Source organism: Panthera uncia, chromosome D4 (genome assembly GCF_023721935.1).
Source record: "Panthera uncia isolate 11264 chromosome D4, Puncia_PCG_1.0, whole genome shotgun sequence".
Taxonomy (NCBI): Eukaryota; Metazoa; Chordata; class Mammalia; order Carnivora; family Felidae; genus Panthera; species Panthera uncia.
In genome coordinates this window covers 24691580-24706881 of record NC_064807.1, presented here as the reverse complement: position 1 = coordinate 24706881, position 15302 = coordinate 24691580, and the positions used below count along the sequence as shown (strand labels likewise).

At 39.2% G+C, this 15302-nt stretch overlaps 1 long non-coding RNA gene across 2 annotated transcripts in view; it reads right to left on the bottom strand.

The window, feature by feature from the left end:
• Positions 1-13277, bottom strand: part of LOC125937897 (uncharacterized) — a 111570-nt gene extending 98293 nt beyond the window's left edge. For both annotated transcript variants that reach the window (XR_007462552.1, XR_007462549.1), the window contains exon 1: positions 13153-13277. This is a non-coding gene — a long non-coding RNA (uncharacterized LOC125937897). The remainder of the gene's footprint in view (positions 1-13152) is intronic.
• Between the last annotated feature and the right edge of the window lie 2025 nt (positions 13278-15302).

Below are 15302 nucleotides of genomic sequence, written 5' to 3'. Positions count from 1 at the left end.
AACTAGTGTGGTGACAAAACTTCAGAGGAAAGAATGGATGATAGACACCTTCAGGGATTTGGTGACTGGTTGGATTCAGAGATTTATCCATTTACAAAATTTCACACTTGAATAACTAGGACAGTAATATTCCATCAATGGAAATTTGAAGATGCAGGGCTGGTTTGGGGAAGAAGATTAATTCCTTTAGAGATGTTGAGTTTGAAGCAAATGTAAAATATCCTAACAGAAATTCCTAGTAAGTAGCTGGAGATGTGGGACTCAACTGAAAGAGCAAATGGAAATACAGGGTCAGGAGTCATCACCATGCTGGTGATTAGCAGGAGCAAAAATGAATGCACTTTCCATCCACTGGGCCAAATAACTGAATGGTAAGAGAAAAGACAAGGGAAGACTTGTGACCATTCCTTCAAAAGTCAAGAGTGCCTGTTATGAGCCAGGTAATGTCCTAGGTGCTAGGAATTCAGAGTGAAGCCTCATTAGCCTCCAACTGAGCAACAGACTGATCCTGGGGCAAAAAGTCCAGGTTGGTCCAATGCCCAGCTCTGGACAGGCTACTGGACAATTACTACCAGCTCACGCCTTTCTGCATCCAGATTACTGGCTAGATTAGTAGATAGGTGGTTTTTCACTCCTGAAACTCGTGTGGTAGATATATCTTTGATTTACTTATGCCTCTCAAAAAGGCATAATTCCCTCCCCACCCCAATTTTCCTTATTTTTCTTCAAGCATTGGATTTTATCCAATGTTTTAAAATTCCTTTCCTCAAAAAAAAATTACCTTCCAAGAAAAGTCTTTCAGAAGAGTATACATTTAGAAGTTTAAAGTAATTGTAGATACATATATTCCAGCTCTAACAACTCTGTTTCTCCGTTGGGGGAAAGACTCCCACTGAGCAGTTTTGTGTAAAGAGTCAAGTGGCAAAAAGTCATTCCCTGCTGGAGATGGAGGCAGACAAGTCAGAAAATTGTGAGAATCTGGCCTTTGGCCTCTGAGTGGCAAAACACACACACACACACACACACACACACACACAGAAAGAAAAGAAAAAAAGAAAGGAGAAGAGAAAGAAAGAAAGAAAGAAAGAAAGAAAGAAAGAAAGAAAAAGAGGGAGGGAGGTAAGAAGGAAGGAAGAAGGAAGGAAGGAAGGAAAGAAAAAAATAAAGAACAGTACTCAGTCTCCATATCTTTCTGTGACCAATCACAATTCTGAGTTTGTTTAAAGATAGAATAAGAAGCTTTAATGATCATCATCATGAATATATATTTGACCAAGGGACTTTTCCCAGTGAACATAATTTTTAGAGAATGAAGTGCCAGGTAAGAGTACATTTAAGACAATGAAAACAAAATTTGTTCTTTATTCAGTGTTGCTTTTGCCTATTCAAGAAAGATGTTCTTCCATCAAAACAGTGTTTTTCTACTAGAGGCTGGGAAAAACCATGATTGGAAGGAATTGAATCTTGGGTCCTACGACAGTGCTACAAAGGAAATTTAAGAGTGTTAGCTAGAAATTTTAACATGGATACAGCATCCAAGCATGTGATTAGCAATTTGTCTCTTGGGACAAGGTGGAGGCCTGATTGAATGTGGTGCGAGGAACATAGTGGTTACTGGTCTATAATGGATTGGAGAGTTTTTAAATAATAATAATAAAAGAAAGAAAAAGAACTGGTCCTTCACCACAGATAGTTTGAGAACCACTGGCCTGCAAAGCTATTGGTTAGATGTCCATATTCTGATACACTCTGGGGCTTCCAGAATTTCAAAATACTAGAGTTAAACTTTCAAAGTATTCAAAACCAAAAAAATAAAAAAGAAAAAAGAAAAAAGAAAAAAGAATTCAATAAAATATCTGTGTGCATGGAAACTGAGAAGCTAAAATTTTTTAAAACCAAAAGAGTGAGGACTCAGATCATGATCTCATGGTCTGTGAGTTCAAGCCCCGTGTTGGACTCTGTGCTGACAGCTCAGAGCCTGGAGCCTGTTTCAGATTCTGTGTCTCCCTCTCTCTCTGACCCTTCCCCGTTCATGCTCTGTCTCTCTCTGTCTCAAAAATAAATAACCGTTAAAAAAAAAAAAAAAAAAACCAAAAGAGTGAAAAGACATTCTGAGTTGGTCCGGTGTTTATTTGTGGAAATTTTTAAGGAATATAGATACAGTTTTATATGACATTGTATGTAAAATAAGTTAAGTATAGGGAAAAATAATGTATTTCCAAAAGAACTCACAGCCACCTGTTTATAATAGCACAAGACCAGAAAAACCTAAATGCCATCAGAGGCTGGTTAATTCAAGTATGACATCATCATGCAACAAAATGTTTTGCAGTTGTTAGAAAAATTGAGACATCTCTACATATCCAGATATGACAAGATTTCTAAGACATATTCTTAAGTTAAAGAAAAAAGGGGGGTACAAAACAGCATAATATGGTATGATATCTTTTGTACGAAGGTGAGAACACACATATACGTGCATGTTTGAGGGCATGGAAAGGAGAAAGTAGTTGCCTCCAGGGAGATAAACTGGGTACCTGATGGACAGGGAAAGGGAATTTGTCCTATTTTTTACCTATGTATCTTTTGAATTTTGCACTATGTGCAACTAGTATCTATCCCGGACAACATATTAAAAATAATAATTAAAAATATAAAAAAAAACAAAAATGAGAAATAAATTATTCATGTTCCACCATACCCATAAACTGAAATGACATCTGCCCTTAAATCTCCCTGCAGGGTCTGGCACAGTGCCCTCCATTCAATATTTCTTAAATTGTTGAACTAAAAGTAATAGCTCATACAGAATTTAACAACATAACAAAACAAAACAAAACAAAAGGATCATTCAATATTTATAATTCATACTTGATATGTTTTCAAAGAACTAAATCATTTTAGCCGAAATGAACAAACCACATTATGGAAACAGAATAAACCTCTGAAGTTGTTAAAAGATACTCGAATCAGCTTTAGAATCCAAAACTTCCTAAAATGGAATAATTTATCCTGATAAATACAATCAGGAAATTTAAAAAATCATGCATTTATAATTACATTGTAATTTGCCTGGAGAATACAGGAATTAGATGCCATCCATGGGATGTTCTTCCATCTGTGATTAATTTGACATAAATCTGCAGATTCAGCAAAGCTATGTCATGTTTGTGTTTAGACTGAATCTGAGAAAATAACATTGCTTTGGATGAAAATGAAGATAACCGTAAGAAATAAAGTAAATAGTAGGGAATCAGATATTAGGAGCTCTCTGAGGGAATACTATTCAGAATTGAAAACATAAAAAAGTAACATTGAAACTGTTATAGTAACAAAATAACTATTAGCCCAAGCTTGTTTCTCAATTTTTCTCCTCCAGGTATATAGCTTGGCACGTCCAGGTATATAATAACCTATTAGGATCTCAGCCATGTTTGTACCTCTTCTTTACTGTTATTTCTATGTAATCTTCTCATATCCCTCTAACAAGTTCATATCCACATTAGATATCCTCAAGATTCTCCTAAGAGACTCAATTTTTTCTCCAAAAAAATGCTTAATTACCCAGTCATTCCATTTAGGGAATAGCAAAAGTGTTCGGCAAAAGTCTTCATGGAATCCCATGAAAAGTAAATGCCATCCCAACTCCCACATCCACATGTGTTGCTATGGGTCATTCAGTTCGCTTAATGAGGGAATAAAATGTGGTCACTCAGAAAAGAATAAAGTGAGGACTTGTTTTAACTTAAAAATGTCTCCCCTCCACATATAGACAAGGCTTTAAAACAGATTAAATAGCCCTAAGCATGTGATGTCAATCCCAGCACAAGTAGTTTAGGAGAAGCTCAACATTTTAATGCAAGAAATTCACTCTTTATGCAAGGAAATTCATGGTGCTTTTTCATTCCCATCCAAAAGCCTTTCTAACAACGTAGAATCTTGCTCTAGGATCTCACAGATTGCATCACCTGCCAAAGAAATATATACTAATCTGTCCAGGTCTCCCAATCCTCAGGGACCCAAGGCAGTAACAAAGTTAAGGAAGAAAGAGCTCATTTCAAACATTTCTTTTAAATCTCTGGGGTTCAGATGTTTACAGTCCATTCATAAGATCAATATAAAATACTCTCAAGAGAAAACCAGGGAAGGGCTTTTTGTCCTTCCACTTCTCACATGTCCCTCCATAGCTCAACCTTTTGGGTGTTCTTAATGAATGGTCATTTGAACTTGATTTCACTTAATAAAAATACCTAGTATATCAGTTAGTCATTGTTCTGTAACAAACTACCCTCCAAATTTAGCAGGTCTGAGGAAAGAGAAAGAAGTACACAAGTACTTATTCAAGCCTCTGCTTGTGTCAATTGTTTTGTCCCATTGACTAAAGTCATGTCACCAAGCCCAGAGTCCAAGTAGGAAGACCCCACCAAAGGGCTTCAGTAAAGGGAGATGCAAATAAATTGGGTCCATCTGTGTATTCAGTCTTCCATGCCTGGAGATGAGCAATACAGGGCAGACTTAGCCCCAGAATGACTGCAGCCCTAAACCTTCCACTCTAGTCACTTACCCTACGGTAGGGGGTAAGTTGCCATGTTGTCCAGCAAGTGAGAACTAAGGTCACCCCTGGCTTGTTTAGGTGCAGACTGACTCAGAATATAGGAGACATCATTTCCTGCCACACCAAGGCTGGTAAATGGAGTTCGGGGGCAAGACCCTTCCTCCCAGCCGTTAGGAAGAGACTCCCACTACTCAGTCCAGGAAAGAGTGAGCCCAATGGGAAGGAAAGATACACCCCAAGGGAGGACAGCCAGAGTGATCAGGCTAGGAAGAGACCAAGGTGGATCGCTTTGAGTTCTGTATAATGTAATGAAATTCAAATTCCTCTGGTCTTAGAGCCTAGGAACCTATCAGGTTTCCCAAGCTGAGAGTGGCTTCGATGAATTGATTAAAAAATTTACCTCTAGAAGCTACACGATGGAGGTGACAGAGAAGTTATGCTTAATGAGCACATAGCAGAGTCTCCAGAGCAGGAGAGCTTTTCACTAGCGATACATATTGGGAAGAATAATTGGCCCAGCAAACAAAAGAAGAAATCAAGCCACAATGTTGGGCTCATCCTGGCCAGGAAAAGTAACAACAGCACAGTGGATAGGACAGATGAGATGAAGCAGCCAAAAGGAGTGTGCATGAGCCTCCCTATAGGAGATGCCCCTAGAAGGTTCCCCAAATGATACAGGAGGTGAGGCATTTGCGGGCTGGGGCTTCAGTAATTTAGCTGGTGGGGAATCAGCTAGACCAGTGCATCTCAAACAATCTGTGCAGAAGAATGAGTTTCTTACATTTCTAAATTGTTACGAACTCAGAATTTATAAATACTAGAAAAATAAATTGCCCTCAAACTAAAACTTTTTAAAAAGCACAAATACAAACAAAATATAAGACCAACTGTCTTATCACTAGATTGAATAGACACAAAATTACTCTGTCAAATTATCAAAGTTTCTAAACACTCACTCTCCATTTCAGTCCTTATGTCATCAGGGACTGGTAACAACTTACCAACTAATGCAGGTCTGTGGACTATAGCAAGGGTAGTACTGACCTAGAGAGCTGTCAGCCTTTGTTTGACGATATAAAGACAATAGCTACCAGGTTTGGAACATCTCCTGTGTTCCAAGCTCTGTACTCAACACTTCACTTTTGTTATCTTTAATCTTTCGAAGTTATTATCCCCATTTTTTTCACATTTTTAAATTTTATTTTTTTAATTTACATCCAAATTGGCATATAGTGCAACAATGATTTCCGGAGTAGATTCCTTAGAGCCCCTTCCCCATTTAGCCCATCCCCCCTCCCACACCCCCTCCAGTAACCCTCTTGTTTGTTCTCCATTTTTATGAGTCTCTTATGTTTTGTCCCCCTCCCTGTTTTTATATTATTTTTATTTCCCTTCCCTTCATCTATTTTGTCTCTTAAAGTCCTCATATGAGTAAAGTCATATGATATTTTTCATTCTCTGACTGGCTAATTTCACTTAGCATAATACCCTCCAGTTCCATCCATGTAGTTGCAAATGGCAAGATTTCATTCTTTTTGATTGCCGAGTAATACTCCATTGTATATATATACCACATCTTCTTTATCCATTCATCCATCTTTGGGCATTTGGGCTCTTTCCATACTTTGGCTATTGTCAATAGCACTGCTATAAACATTGGGGTGCATGTGTCCCTTCGAAACAGCCCACCTGTATCCCTTGGATAAATACCTAGTAGTGCAATTGCTGGGTCATAGGGTAGTTCTATTTTAAGTTTTTTGAGGAACCTCCATACTGTTTTCCAGAGGGACTGCACCAGCTTGCTTTCCCAAGTTATTATCCCCATTTTAAAGATAAGGGAACCAAAGCCAGTGAGGCTAGGCACTCGCTCTATACTACATGGCCAGTACCAGTGACCAAGGAGGGCTTTCTTTCATTGATGGTCTGGTCCATAAGGCTTGAATAAAGATGGGAATGGGTATAAGCATGTACAAGTTTCTCTACCCTCTAAGACTCAAATAAGGGTGGGAGGTGCCAGGAAGACTTGCAAAGTCCCTGAGTATAAATGCCTTTGACATTAGCTCACCTTTGCAGCTGCCATTTCTACAACTTCCCCAAAGGTAGAGGCCTGGAGTTTTGCCAGATTCATTATAGTAACCATGCCAGCTCAGAGACCCATCCTGTTCTTACACTTCACTGCAGTTTTGTCCCACAAATGCAGTAAGAATATGAGCAAAATAAGTAACAATGCTAGGGGAATCTAAATTCCATTTTAAGATCTGAAAGTAGAAACCAAGAGTTTAGAAAGCCTCTAAATTCTACATGTCAAAGCAATCTGATCCCAGGAGCTCTTTTATGAGCTCAACAAAATGAGTCAAAATTATGAATTAATAATAAAAAGAGAAGAGTCCCTGTCAATGTCATTGCCAAGGATCAAGCTTTCTTAGAAATGAAAAATATTGCTCGAAATCCCTGAGAAAAACACCTCTGCCTTAAGTTTCAGGCCTTCTGGCTGGAAATGATTTTGTGACTTTTGAATCAGGTAGGATTAGCACAAAAACATCATATGAGGCTTCATCACAGCTATGACAGGCTCCTGACACTGTGTTTTAAGTTTATTGGAGGTCCTTTGTTGTGTTTGTGTGGTTTTTATTTGTCAGCCCAGCTGAGTAAGAGTGAGTTGTGCCTGATCGATTTGCCTCAGGTTCAAGGATGCTGCAGGAATGTGCAGGGAGGTCTGGCCTTAACTTCTCCAACCAGAACCAAACACAGCAGAGCCCCCCTCCTCAGTCTGCCCAAGCATAACAGAAGGGGCTCTTAGCACCAAGCAGCAGAGGAGAGCTTCCAAGGCAAGAGCCCAACACAAGATGAAGAGAGGGGAGGCTGAAAACACAGTTGGTGATTACATGGGTCGAGATAGACAAGACAGGAGATGGTGTTGTAGCCTCATTGAGGCTTTTCATGACCACCTCTCATGCCAAGTGGACCCTCCCTCCTTTGTATTATTACCATAGCCTCAGAGTACTACCATGGAGTTCTTCTCCTAGTGTAGAGCAATCACATATTCACATAGTCAATTCCCACAGCCTTTTATGGCCAGGGACTTCTTAGCCATTTGTGTGTCTAGCACCCTTCCTGGCAAACTATAGGCACTAAATAAGTGCCATCTGAGTCTTATGAACATTAGCCAGAGAAGTCCTTTGGGCAAAATAAGTAAGAATGCTAGGGGAATCTAAATTCCATTTTAAGATCTGAAAGTAGAAACCAAGAGTTTAGAAAGCCTCTAAATTCTACATGTCAAAGCAATCTGATCCCAGGAGATCTTTTGTGAGCGCAACAAAATAAGCCAAAATTATGAATTAATAATAAAAAAAAGAAGAATCCCTGTCAGTGTCATTGTCAAGGATCAAGTTTTCTTAGAAATGAAAAATGTTACTCAAAATCCCTGAGAGAGCACAGAGCCAGCTGGTCTAAACACTATCAGTCTATTTTCAGGAGCCATGTCATCCCCTCATTTAATTTTAAACAGTTTTGTTTTCCTTTTAATTCCACGTCCACAAAGAAGATTGGATTCAAATATAAACACAAAATCTCACCACTCTTTGCAAGATTTAAAATTTAAGGAAGGAAAACTATGTTCAGAGAAAGATAGCCACATAGGCAATGAAAAACAAATGCTTCCAAAATTTGGAAGGGGTTTCAGTCTAGGATTGGTCACCTACTCCAGCCCATGACTTCCTGTGCAATAACTTCACCATGCATGAGCTCAAGCCGGGAGCTGCCGTAATGAAGACAGAAAGAAGAAATCTAAAAGCTGCAATGCCATCAGGAGCTATGTCCAGTGCCACTTCAAGGAGCAATAGGCTCACAGAAGCCCTGGGCAGCTTATATACAGTTCTCGCAGTGAAGGAGGAGGGTGAGCTGAGCAGACAACTCCTGAGAGCTAGAGTGAACCACTTCAGAAGTATCTTCCCAACACTTGCCTATCTCTGCCCTGCTGAAAATTCACCCTCCCATCAGTGGACCCCAGGGCCACATTAGAACTGTGTGACTCTGCCACCCACCACAGCTAATGAGCTCAGGGCTGGATGCATGGACAAAGTTGGGGCAACCAAGACTCTCTCCCAGAATTCTGAAACTAGAATCCAGCCTCCATGGCCAGGATCTTCTCAGGACATCTCTTTTTCTGCTTCTATTGATTTGAAGTGGTCTCTGTTACTTTCAATCAAAGGGAACGCGACCATGTCAGGAGTCCATCAAAAAATCCACGGGGGTGTTCAAAGAACAAAAGTCAAATAAGCTCTCAGTTAGTGAGAGTGTGTTCAGATTGTGTTGCTGGTCAAGGAAGTGATCCTAACATCTGGAATTTTTAGCAGAGACATATTTCTCTATTCCTCCAAAAGGGCTGAGTTAACAGTGCTACAACTTTCCTTTTCCAAAGGAAAGTTACGTACATGTTTACATGCAAATTTTACCCAAATATATATTGAGGTGCCCAAAGTAGATACTATATTTTTAGTAAAATTAAATTAAAATTAAAGTCTTATGGGCAATCACTAATTAAACTTATTAATTGTATTAATTATACTAGAATTAAAATATTTTTTAAAATGTGTTCTTTGAGATTTGTTTTTCTACCATCATTATTTCTGGACAGACTTTCTTATTGTGGTGGAGAAAACCTCACAGCTACCAATAATTCTAGTTTATCTCATACCAAATAAGAAGAAGCCAGTATAATCTGAACATCTCTCCAGCATGTATTAATATTTCATTATGATTTAGCTTTATTTTTACATACTGGAAGAGCTAGGAAGATGAAGGTCTTGATGGTGTCTATATATCTGGCTGATAATGTAACGTAAAATTTGTATCTTAGCACTTAAAAACGTTAAGGGTCTTTTTAGGCCTCAATCTGCTTTTGTTTCTCATTGTTGCATTCTTTCCTGGACATCGGCGTGTCAGCTAGGACAGATGTGATTAGATGCTTCATCCCGTCTTCTGCTCACATGCGTTCCTCTAAGTGATGACCTCTTTAGAAGTCAAGATGAGTTCCATCTCTCTAAGGGGACTCAGCCTAAAGTATGGATCTCTTAGGTCAGCAAAAACTCATTCTTCCCCAAATTCTATATGGCTCTGCCCCATTAAGCCATTATATTAGGCCAACTAGAGGTTGTCTTCTTAACGTACTTAAGTAAATGTACACGTGAATTGATATTGATTCTTCCTATTTTATTTTATAAAACATTCCTTAGGTTGCAAAGATACAGGCAGAGACTGGCTTCTATTCTAAAGATCACCAAATATACCCTTAGTCCTAAATATTAATATTATGCCCTAAGCATCATCTTTGTGTAGATCTGCTACTGACCTGTGCTGTTAAGTGCAAATTAGAAAAAGTATATTGGTGCAAATAAGCAAGGTGCCACTGTAGGCAGACACTACCTTCAAGAGCTGAGCTTGGCAAGTAACCCAGGGGCCGGATTCCAGCCCCCACTCAACCCTCTCAAGCTCCTCATGCCGCAGACGAACAGCATAACCATAGACAGTGGGGTTGAAAAGCTATCTTTACTTATTTTTTCAGCTCTGCATTTAAGAGAGATGGTATAAAAAAAAGGGTTCAATTGCTGCTAACTTATGAACTTAGAAAAATTAAAAAGGTAGGGATGTTTGAGATCATCAATTTTAAAGTTCTTTTGCAATAGACACCAGGGCATAGACGCAGAAGAAGAAGCAAAACGCTGCATTATTAGCAGTGCTCTTTGAGAAGCAGCTGGTATCTTTACACAGTAAAGTGCATAAAGTATATTAATCCTAAGTCTACACCCCAATGATTTTTACATGTGTCTATACTCCATAACAACAGCTCAGTCCCGGATACAAAGCATTTCCGGCACCTCATACGATTTCTTCTTGCCACTTCCCAGAAAATCACCCCTGCCCCACAGCAATCTTGTTCTGATTACCTTCCATTACCTTCGATTTGTTTTGCCTATTCTTGGACTTGGTATAAATGGAATTGTACTGTATTTACTCTTTTGTGTCTGTCTTCTTCTAATCAGCACGATGTCTGTGGGGATCCTTCCATGCTGTAGTATGTATTAGCAGTTTCATCTTTTTGTTTCTGTGTAAAATTCCATTATATGATGATGCCACAATTTATTAACTCTCCTCTTGATGCATATGAGGGCTATTTCTAATTTGGAGCTATTTTTAATACAGATTCAGTGTTCCTTTGCATCCAAGGAATAGAATTTCATATTTTTACTCAATGTTATTCCACACAGTTTATACAATAAAATAACAGTAAAATAGAAAGACATAGAAAATTAAAATAAGGTAAAATACCAATGCATGGATGGATAAAGCACAACAGGCAATCTGTCGGGTCTTTATAGTTGTGATAATTGAGTCTCAAGTGAGACTCTGAGCTTCCTAGAGGCCAAACAAAGGGGGAAATATGAGAATTGTATAATTTGTTTTAAAGGAAAAAAAATAAGTTAGGGGAAGCAAAACTTCTGTTGCCACTAAGTTCCAAAGGAAGTTCTTCACATGGAGCTTCATGGTAGGAATTATTGAGAGATGGAATCAATAATGTCCTCGGGGTGGCGCCACAGGAAATGCATGAACAGATTTTAAATCCTTATTCTTAGAGTGGTCATAAGACACGACTCCAACCCAGCAGGTTATAAAACAGTATCATAGTTCTGTGGCATTGTGTGAGGTGCTGTTTTTAAGGAGGAAAAAGTATATTAGAATGTCACGTATACTAAGTCAGAAGTTGGCAAACTACAGCCCACTGACTAACTATGGCCTGCCACCTGTTTTTATAAATAGTTTTACTGGAACACAGCCACACCCATTCATTCATACACTGTCTATGGCTGCTTTCCTGGGACAACAGCAGAGTTGGATGGTTGTGACAAAGACCATCTGGCCCACAAAGCCTAAAATATTTGTTATTTGACCCTTTACAGAAAAAAAAGTGCCAATTCCTCCTCTAAATTAGCAATAGTATAGAATTCCAGGTATTATTTTCTTTTTGGTTACTGTTCATGTCTTGATGTAGTCTCCACCCCTTACAGTACAGAAAGAAGGGATTTTGCAGATGTAATTAGGGTGACAGATCCATTTATATTTATTTAATTGAAAGAGAGATTATCCCAGATGGGCCTGACTTAATCAAGGGAAAGTTCTAAAAAGAGGGACTGGGTCCATGCTACCATCAAAGATTTCTCTCTCTCTTGCTGGCTCACAAAAGTGGGCTACATGTGTGAGAGGGTCTCTAGAGAGAAACATGTGGCAGGGAGCTGTGGGTGGATTCTAGGAGCTGAGGGCCTCAGTCCAGCAACCACAAGGAACTAAATTTGGCCAACACCCAGGTGAGCGTAAAAGAAGGCTCTAAGCAATGGGGAACACCACAGCCCCAGCCAACACAGGACTGGTGAGACCCTGAAACAGAGAATACTTCCAAGCCAAATCTGGACTCTTCACCCATGGGAACTAGTAAATAATAGACGCCTATCCCCAATTTTTTCTACAATACACATATGGTTTAAACATGAGACAACCACAGTTTTTATAAAGAGTACTTATCTTTTAGAAGTACATACTGAATTATCTAAGGATAAAATGATATCATATCTGAGATTTGCTTCAAAAAGTGAGAGGGGACAATGCAATGGTACAAATAAGATGAGATTGCCGTATGTTGATAATTCTTGAAGCTAAATGATGAGTTCAAGGGGATTTATTACACTTCTCCTTGCCTTTTTGTATATGTTTGAAAGTTTCCATAATAAAAAAACTTTTTAAAAATTAGACTCCTACATAGAGAATTAGCTTAAAGGATGTTTATAGTGTCTGATACAGGAAAACTAAACAATCTAAATATCTACACAGGGAACTGGTTAAATAAATCACTATAGATATACAACATGTTCATATGTATTTTTTAAATTGCATAGAATAATGATGCTGGTAACATTAGCATATGGTCCGATAAGCCGATGTAAAATAAAATTGTTAGTAAGCAACAAAACAAAAAGCCACAAAACTTGTGCATTTTTTAAAAATTCATCTAAGTAAATTCTGCTCTGTCAGTGACTGAATCCAGCAGTGTAAGTGCCCTGCTGGCTCCCCTTGATTGAAGAAGCATAGTGGGGGTACCAAAAGGAGGGGAGAGCCCATGGAACCACCCAGTGATCCCCCCCCACCCATCACTGATCCCTCAATCATCTGCTGGATCAGAGGCAACTTTAGGTAGGCATGTTCTGGCTCTATGTTGAGAGTCTCTAGTCATGCTATGAATGTACAGAGGTTGCATAAGGAAGAAGGTGGAGTCAAATGGGTCATTCAAAATCCTAGGGCATCCTGAATAAATACAACCACAGTTCTCAAGAAAGATTTGAACTTTGACCATCTTTAGGGCCTTCCAGTTTTTACTTCAGCCCATGTGGCCTCAGATTTATATTATCACTGAGAGATTTCCCCAGTTTGCTAAAAACTACAAGTTCCTTGGTGTCACCAGCTTCTGTTTCCCCCATTCTCTTTGTTTGTAAGATCAAGGGACAAGCTATACCTGCATTAAACTGATTCTTGGGCCCAATTTTTCTTACCATCGCTATTCCAGATCACTTTAGGGCAGAATGTTCAAAGGCAGTGAGGACATGGTAAATGTTCTGCCAAATTATGTGCAATCACAAAATGCCAGAGATGAAAGTGCCCTTATAAATCATTTAAAGTTTCTTTGTTTTACCAACTGGAAAAAAAAGAGAGAGAGAGAGAGAGAGAGAGAGAGACAACACATAATGCAACAATGACCGATGTCACAAGGACAGAGTATCTGAGAGGAGGACCCAGACACAGCAGCTCTCAGGCCAGTGCTGTCTGCCTGGGACTGGGTGCCCTCTGAGTCAGTTCTTTTCGATCTTAATGGATAGCCTGAGTTTGAGCTAACACATAGACTTACAGAGCAGTAGCACAAAACCTGAAATAGGGGTGACCAGTGAATATAGGAAGAAAGGAGAAAAAGGAAGAAGGGAGAGAAGAAGAGAAAAAGAGAAAGTCCTAATAGCCAGTGGATGAATTAAAAAGTGTTCAAGCTCATTAGTCATCAGAGAACCACAATCAAAATCACAGGAAGATACCACTCTCCACCTATCAGGATAGCCAAAAGTAAAAAGACTGACATGGATACCTGGGTGGCTCAGTCAGTTAAGTGTCCAACTTCGGCTCACATTATGATCTCATGGTTTCATGGGTTGGAGCCCCACATCGGGCTCTGTGCAGACAGCTCAGAGCCTGGAGCCCGCTTCAGATTCTGTGTCTTCCTCTTTCTCTGCCCTACCCTGCTCGTGCTCTGTCTCTCTCTGTCTCTCTCTCTCTCTCTGTCTCTCTCTCTGTCTCTCTCTCTCTCTCTCCCTCTCTCAAAAATAAATAAACATTAAAAAAATTTTTTTAAAGACTGTACTAAATGTGGTACACATATGGTTATAACTAAAACTCTCATATGTCACTTGGAGGGATATAAGTACTGGATATTGGAATGAGTGATGCATTTACTTTGGAAAATTGGGTAGCAATCTCCACTAAAATTGAGCATGTGCCTACCTGCTAAGTCAGCAGTTCTACCTCAAGGTAAACTCCCAACAGAAAGGTGCAGATATGTTCACCAAACAGATACACTAAACTGTTCACAACAGCTCTATGTTTAATAGACAAAACTAGAAACTACTGAAATATCCATCAACAGTAGATGGATAATGACAGTGGTATATTCATAAATGCATATACAATGCAGAAGTATGAAGGCAGCATCGCTATAGGCAACAGCATGTGTGAGTCTTACAAAAATGTTGAGTGAAAGAAGCCAGTCACAAAATAAATTATCTCCATTTATATAAGCTTCAAAAGGTGGCCAAACTAATTAATGATGTGAGAAGTCAGGACCGGGATGATTTCTGAAGAGAGGGAGGTGGGAATGAATGGGAGTGGTCACAAGGAGGTCTTTGGGGGTACCGGTAGACAGCTGAGTCTTTCTGAGTGGTGATTACACAGAAGTCTTCACATTGTGATTATTTATTGTGCTGAATACTTGTCATTCGTGTACTTTTCTAAACATACACTATTTTTCAATAAAATAATTTATAAATATTTTTGGATGTTTATTTATTTTTGGGAGAGAGAGACAGAGCACGAGCGGGGGAGGAGCAGAGAGAGAGGAAGACACAGAATCTAAAGCAGGCTCCAGGCTCTGAGCTGTCAGCACAGAGCCCGACACGGGGCTCAAACTCACAAACTGTAAGATCATGAACTGAGCCAAAGTCAGATGCTTAACGGACCAAGCCACCCAGGAGCCCCGTTTATAAAGATTTTTAAAAGAAAGCAGCAGGCAGCTCTTTGGGTAGAAGTCTAAGGATCTCAAGATTCTTAATCTATGCAGCCTTCTTGAACTTCCTAACACCACAGGACATTCATTGACTGTGATCCCAAACATCAGCTCCATTTCACTGCTAGAGAGATGTCTACTAGATAGTGATACCAAAAATATCATAGACATCATAGTAGATCCCTAACAGTCTCAAAATAACAGAAGGAGACAGGGTTCAGAGATGTGCTCTGCACCTCATGTGTGTTATCTCCAGGGATTCTCTCAGTAACCCTTCACAACAGGTATTATTATTAATTCTATTTTATAAAAGGAGGAACTAAGTCTTAGTGAACTCAAGTAATTTGCCTGAGGTTGCAAAGGTTCTAAACAGCAGAA